Here is a 6,350-nt window from a genome sequence, read left to right on the forward strand (position 1 = left end):
CTAGTACGAAAGTAGCTAGGCGGAGGCACTTGAGCATCCCATGCTTGGTCCTCATTCTCCGCCGTAGCCAACTCGTTCTGGTAAGTATTGATGCCCGGTGGCATGATGACATGTATTTGTGTGGCATGAAAGTTAAACAAAGATGGTGTAGGCAACATAATAAAATCACAAGTTTTCTCACTAATTACCAAGTTATAGCAAATATGGTGAGGAAGTTCATGGTCATCAATAAAGTGGTTCTCTATCATAGCATGGTGATCCAAATAAATCTTAGGCGACAAGTAGTCATTGTAGTATATATTCACATTGAAACATCTCGCCAAGCGAGTACCATAAATACCATTGTGAACTTTATCCTAGTCATGTTAGTGTGTACGCAACAAGTTATGATAGATCCTAAGCTATAAGTGTTATCATTGAAAAGTAATGGAGTAAACTGGCAAGGTGAGGGGCACTGAGTGTGGCGCCTTCCTCCCTAGGAGTCAAACATTTCCCTATGAATAAACAAAACTAGTGCATAACCCGTAAATGCATACTTGTTGATGTGGCTTTCAACACACCCCTTTGTTCTCCCATAGTTGAAGTACATAGTAAGTCCTCAAACTCCTCCTGCCACGGATCTCATGATTCCCTGTCAGAGTGAATCAACATATCTGATAGAACTCACTAAGTGGTATCTCATAATGTTTAGCATATATATCAAAACATACCATGGGAATATCGAGCCTATGCAAGAAATGGAAATTTTGCAGAAAGGAATTTGTAAGGATGTGGTACTGATCACACTCATCTACGAGGAAGTCGGTGAAGCCAACATTTCAAATGAATAACATGAACTCTTGGTGAAACCCAGATTCAATCATGAAGGAATTGTGTGGCCACTTGCACGGATGAACCTCCGTCCTACGCAGAATGTTAATGTCATGGTCCTGTGCATCCCAACTATATCCTTGGCACTTCGACTCGAAGAACCTACCTGAAAGAAGTTCATTTTAATCAGAACAAATTTCTGAAATTTTTGGACAACAAAAACTATGTCAACAAAATTCATGAGATTGATAGCAACTACTGCTATATATGTCTAGATGCTATATCAACCATTCAAACTACTTGGAACTCAAAGAATTCAACATGCAAGCTCATTTTCAGTAGCACGAAGAGGAACAAAATATAATAAGTAAAGAAAAATACTAATTGGAGAAATGGAGGAGTCACAAACGAAGGAGTAATCCCTCAAAACAGTTTTAGAATTGGGGCTCCATGCAAAGAGATCGAAAATCTCAAGTTTGGTACCAAGAACACAAGAGAGAGAGCAACTAGGATGTTTTATAGAGGTAAGAGATGAAGTGGGCTTAAGTACTAAGTGAGTGGGGTCCTGTGGACCCACAAGGCATCTTGGTGTGTCTAGCGGGGTGGTCGTGCCATATTGCCTTGTGAGCAATAGGGGCATCCCCTAGGATGTGTTCTGTTTCGGAAATTCTTAAATATTCCAAAAAAACAAGCAAATTTCTATGTCGTTCTAAGCACTTTTATTTTTGTCCATTTTTTATTGCACAGGTAATCAACAAGATAAGATAATCACGGCATTTTACTTTATTAAACTACAAATAACAGAGAAGAAACTAAGATTACACATAATTGTGCTTACTAAATTCATCGACAACGTTTCCCTAAAAAATAATCAATTAATAAGGTTGAGCAAGTCTTAATAACAAACTATTTCCGAGCAACATGAAACCAATGAATCTTTGTATAACACTAGGTTACCTCAATGGGATGTGCATCGCCCCAACAATAAGAATCTCATATTTCTTCTTGACAGTAGGAACAAGAAATTTAAACTCCCCAATAGTAATGATAGTAATTTTCTCAATTGAATTAATATTATTCAACGAAGCTTGTTTCATCGAAAAGTGCATTATATGTTGTTTACCATTGACATGAAAAGTAACCTTACATTTGTTGCAATCAATAACAAGCCCTACTGTATTCGGAACTGGTCTACCAAGGATAATCAACATGTTGTCGTCCTCGGGCATCTCAAGAATAACAAAGTACGTTAAGATAGTAAGATTTGCAACCACAACAAGAAGATCCTCAAATATTCCAACAGGAATAGAAGTGGATTTATCATCCATTTGCAAAGATATTTCAGTAGGTGTAAGCTTATTTAAATCAAGTCTTTTATATAAAGTGAAAGGCATAACACTAACACTCGCTCCTGGATCACATCAAGTAGTTTTGACATAACTTTGTTTAATTGAGCAAGGTATCGTGGGTATACCAGGATACCCCAACTTCTTAGGCACTCCAAAATCAAAATAATAATTAGAAAGCAGGGTGGAAATCTCAACTTCAAGTATCTTCCTTTTGTTAGTAATAGCATCTTTCATATATTTAGCATAAGGAGGCATTTTCAAGATATTCGTTAGTCGTGTTCGTTAAAAGACAAGCCTAAGCATTTAAACAAAGAGCTCAGAATTCTCCTCATCCTTATTCTTGGGATATGGGTTGCCAAGATCATCAACGAGCTCTATTTCCACATCATTATCATGTTCTTTATCATTATCTAGTTAAGCATATACATGAACATAATTATTATCATTGTCATTATCATTTTCACTAGGTGAATGCTCACTATGAGGTTGTGTCTCATAATTAGAAATATAAACATCATTATGATTCTGAGCGGGTTTTTCTATAACAGGTTCTATAGAAGCATATAAAGTCCTACCATTTTTATTTTCCATTTTAGATAGACTAGGTGCATCATCATTAGATTTGTGAGAATCTTGTTCACTTATTTTATGGTGACCTTCAGGATAGAGAGATTGCTGAGTCATTGTACCCCTTCTAGTCATTACTCTAACAACATGATTATTTAGTTTATCATTCATTTCAACAAACAGATCATTTTTTGACATAGCAACTTGGTCTTGTTGAGTGTGAACAATGGATGCGTGTTTACCTGGACTGTTGAGGTACAGAAATCTATTGGATTGGCAAAGGGCCCCTTAGTGGTTGGACTGCGGGGATCAACGTGCACAAAGAGTAGGACCAACTTCTAACACACAAGGAGTTAGGCATGTTTGCGCCACCGCGAGGTGTAATACCCTATGTCTAGTGTCTTGGTGGACTATTGATGTTGTCCACATTGCAAAGAGCGCAGCTTGGCAGCAAGGATGCATGGGAGCGCAGCTGCTATGTGTAAACGGACAGCGAGTAAACCTTTGTCAAGGTTTCCATGGGACACCTTTTATACGAAAAGAGGTTACCATAGAGGCTAAAATAGTAATTGCATAGGGTAGATAGTGTTGCCAACAATGGTCAAACTACACACGTAATCCATAGTGCCAAATACCTAAACCTGAAGGATTAGCATAGATGCATTAAATGCGTTGTGAGGTATCGCACGGACGTTGTCTCCCGAAAAGGATGGATTGTCCTTCTGCGTTGTCCGCCCAGCTACCTCTTATTCTCTCGCCATGCCATCTGGATGGGTGTCATTAAAGGTGGGATAATCCTTCGGACCTGCCACATGCCCTCATAGGCTCTACCTAATTATCTGCCCTCTCGCGACACCTCATCAACAAGCGAAAATCAACCAGTTGAGGTGGAGTGGTGGATGAGTAATCGGAGCCTGTCGGCACGGAGCTTGCCAGGCCTTCACTTGCTGGCAAGGTGGCTTGCCGGTGGATTGATATTGTATCTTGAGCACATTAGTCCTCCGACAAGACTTGTCAGCGAGAGGCTATTGTCATCTCTGCACAAGTTAGGGTTCTAAAGGATTCGTTCTCCAGTACACCGAGAGGAGCCCCAGGCCTAGGACACACTTGCATCCGTGACATTATTGGGCTAGGCCCAAAAAAGTGCATAGGTAGGTGTTACTAAGAGTTACTGCAATGTAATTATGCCTTTCACCATCTACCAGCAATGTGCAATAAATGTGGGCCGTGGGAGAGGTGGAACAAAATAGCGCCTTGGTCACGCTGCTAAAAGGGCGCACCCACGTAAGGCGGAGAGAGCCAACCCCCGCGCATTCATCCATATAAAAGGGATATTTTGTAGAAGTATTGCTCATCTCAGCCAAGCCATTCCCCATTTTACCACTGCCATCTTCAATCTTACGCAACATAGAGCATCTCCGCTATCACTATTTCCCTCACCTCCGTCACCAATCCATCCAAGATTGCCATGGTGCCTAAGAATGCCAAGAAAATGGCTGCTCCGACCCAAGAGAAGAAGGCCAAGAAACTTGTCGACCCCGAGGCGGAGGTGAGGAAGGAGGACATTGCGGTAGCACAGAGATCCTGCATCATCTTCTATCCATCTGATGCTAACATATGGCTTCATGCTCTTAGATTTTGTCAGATTCTGGGCTCCACAGACCCAAGAAAAGGTTCGAACTCTGCGGTGTGCTCGCTCTCTAACCCGATTCTATCTCTCAAACTCACGGCGACTTCCCGGCGGCACGGGCTAACGAAGACGAGCTAGGACACACAACAGTTTACGTTGGTTCGGCCCACCTTGTGGTGTAAAACCCTACTCCTGTTTGGATAGATTGTTCGAGGTGGAATACGAGTACAAAGGTGGGTTCTTGCCCTAGTACAACACACTGAGCCTTGGATCCCCCTCCACGGAGGTTGGGCCTCTCTTTTATACTATCCCTAGTCCTCTTCCCCGAAAACACAATTGGCGGGAAGGGCAGGCACAACGGCCATTTTGAAAGGGGACAGGATTGCGGCCCACCCTGACAAAGGTGGTCCTCGCGTGCAAAAGCTCTTCTTTGTGATGCATAGGTGGGCTCGAGGGTGACCTCCGTCCTGCCGAGCCCCAGCCTTAGTCTTCTAGCACCGATCAGAAAACCTTTGGGGGTTGCTTTGGGAACCTGCAGCTGGCTTGGCTCCCTTAACACCAAATAGGAAAATCTCTCTATTCGTGCCTGCTAGCATCGACCCTGGCGCCGTGCAGTGTGGCTCACGTCATCCATGTGGGGAGGTTGGACCGTTTGGCCTTGGCAGGCCGCCCTTGGTAAATCCTCTCCTCGGGAGGTGGAGCGTCATGAGACGCCTCCCTCTCTTAAACCTCATGAGAAACCTTCCGGGGAGGAACCCCGCAAGCGGGCCCTCGCGAGGAGGCGCCCTCACGAGGGCCGAATCCCTGTGCCTCAGTAGGGAGCATCCCAAGGCCCGCAACATGCAACGAGCCCTTGACCGCATGAAGGTGGGCCTGGGGACCCCCGGTCCGAGAGCCCCAACCGTAGCCCGCGAGCCCGCGGCGTTTAGGACCCAGTAGTTTGGGGCGAGACGGCATGGACTCTCCCCGCCTGCAGGCAGAACAGACGCGTAGCGCGCGACGGGGTGTGGGGCGCCCCGCCTTTATGCAGTGCTCTCGCGTCTACCCTGGCTGACATAAAGCTAAAATGTAGCGTGGAGTTGTCATTCCTCACCTCCATGCCATTCCTACCTTTCTGCATCTTCTCCCTCTGTGCAAGGACGTGTCCGATCCAATCTCTGAGCAAGTCTCCTCATCTCGCCCTTCACGGCTCCAGACGGCATATGGCGCCATCGACAAGAAGGGAAGGCCGTGGCGTATTCCGCGAGCGTCGCCACTGTCGGGCCTTCTCTAATGCCTTCCCGCATCACGAAGGCGGAGGACCTGGGTCCGGTGCTCCCATTTGTTCCTAGAGGCACACACGAGTGGGGAGAAACTACCTTCTGGCCAAGCTCAGCGGTGCTGAGCAGCTTGGTGAGGTCTGCCTACCCCTTCTTCCTCCACAACATTTACCCCGGGCTAGTCCCTCCGTTCTCTGACTTCTTCTATTCCATACTTTCCCATTATCAGATCCGGGCTCTACACCTTCAACCCAACTCCGCCCTCCTCCTGTTTGTTTTCAGCTTTTACTACGAGGACTTTGTGGGCGTGAGGCCCTCGGTGGAGCTCTTCCACCACTTATTTAGCTTGCGGTTCACCGCCTAGGGCTAGTGCTCCGCATGCATCTCCTTTGTCAATGTCGGGGGCGTGGGCACCCACCTGAAGGCCGAGAAGAAGGTAGAGGGCTATCGGAACCACTAGTTCTTCATGGACACGCGTCGGGAGAGCTTGCTCCTGGCGACCCCCTTAAGTCCGCCCGAGTAGACCCCCAGGTGGAGCACAAGAAGCTCACCGACCCGAGGGCAGGACCCATCCTGGGTCAAATCGCCTCCATCGCGGAGGCTCGCCTGACAGGGGCGATGATTATCAAGGAGTTCTTGGGGCACCGCATCGCGCTGGTTCCGGCGCACTCACGCCCCTTGTGGGAGTTCACCGCCGGTGGTGACCCAATATGCATGCATGTCAGCGCTCTGACA

This window comes from Hordeum vulgare, chromosome 7H (genome assembly GCF_904849725.1).
Source record: "Hordeum vulgare subsp. vulgare chromosome 7H, MorexV3_pseudomolecules_assembly, whole genome shotgun sequence".
Taxonomy (NCBI): domain Eukaryota; kingdom Viridiplantae; phylum Streptophyta; class Magnoliopsida; order Poales; family Poaceae; genus Hordeum; species Hordeum vulgare.